The sequence below is a fragment of the Rhinopithecus bieti genome, unplaced genomic scaffold (assembly GCF_001698545.2).
Source record: "Rhinopithecus bieti isolate Rb0 unplaced genomic scaffold, ASM169854v2 scaffold_31064, whole genome shotgun sequence".
NCBI lineage: Eukaryota > Metazoa > Chordata > Mammalia > Primates > Cercopithecidae > Rhinopithecus > Rhinopithecus bieti.
Window position 1 is genome coordinate 469,578 of NW_016813286.1, and position 1,096 is coordinate 470,673.

The following is a 1,096-nucleotide window of genomic DNA, read 5'->3' on the forward strand; positions in this document are numbered from 1 at the left end:
AACATCTGTACTTTCTAATTATCCACACATGTATAATCATCAGTCTGGCATTCAAGCTGAGTTGTTTCTTAACCTAGTGAAAGCATCATTTCCAATAAATATGCAACCACCTCTTGGAAGGCCAACACAGTTTACTGTGTTAGTCATTTACCCTTTAGTGAGAATGAGTGCAGAAAGATCATCTGATCCAATACCCTACCTTTGTAGGGGAGAAAATGGAGGCCCAGAATGATTAGCCGACTTGCCCAAGGCTGCAAAGTTGATTATGACAAAAGCAGTACTAGAACCCAGGATGCTTGGGTCCCCATTCAGTTTCTCACACCATATTGCTTTTGCACCAATGTTTAAGTTCTCTGTCAGTTCTTTTCTTGACATTATATTTGAATGGCAGTAGGAAGAGAAGCTACTGTACTCCTTGGATGGGGTGGGGGGATGTTCATTGTTCATACGAGAAAAATACAAGGAGATTTTGAAGGAAGGACTAGGGATTCTGAAGACAAGTTATTTTTCTGGCCGATGGTGAATGCAAATTAGCTCCATGCATTTCCTTAAACCAAAGCACTTTAAGGCGATTTCTGTTAAGGCCAAATTTTTCACACGTCTGATAAAGTAAGCAAGCTCTTCACTTGTCTTTTGTATGATCTAATCCAACGGCTCTCAACTGGGGCCAACTTGGTCCCTCAAAGGACATTTGACGATGTCTGAAGTATTTTTGATTGGGAGGGAACCTGTTGGCATTTAGTAAGTAGATGGCAAAGACGCTGTTAAACATCCTAAAATGCACAGGATGTCCCCCTACCACAAAGAGTTATCTGATCCAAAATGTCCATAGTGCCAAAGTTGAGAAACCATGATTTTTCTGAAACCACAATCTGTTTTTTGTTTGACATTTTATCATAAGCATTTTTAAGGTTGTAACAATTGCTCATTATTGATGGCTATCAAAATGAGAAATGACCCTTGGTGTAATGATGCCTTCCCCAATTGTGTGACACTTAGGTTGTTGGTTTCTCTGTTGTTGTAGGGAATACCACTCCAACAATTAGCATGCATCAGACTTGTCCCATGCTTTTTTTTTTTTTTTTTTTTTTTTTTT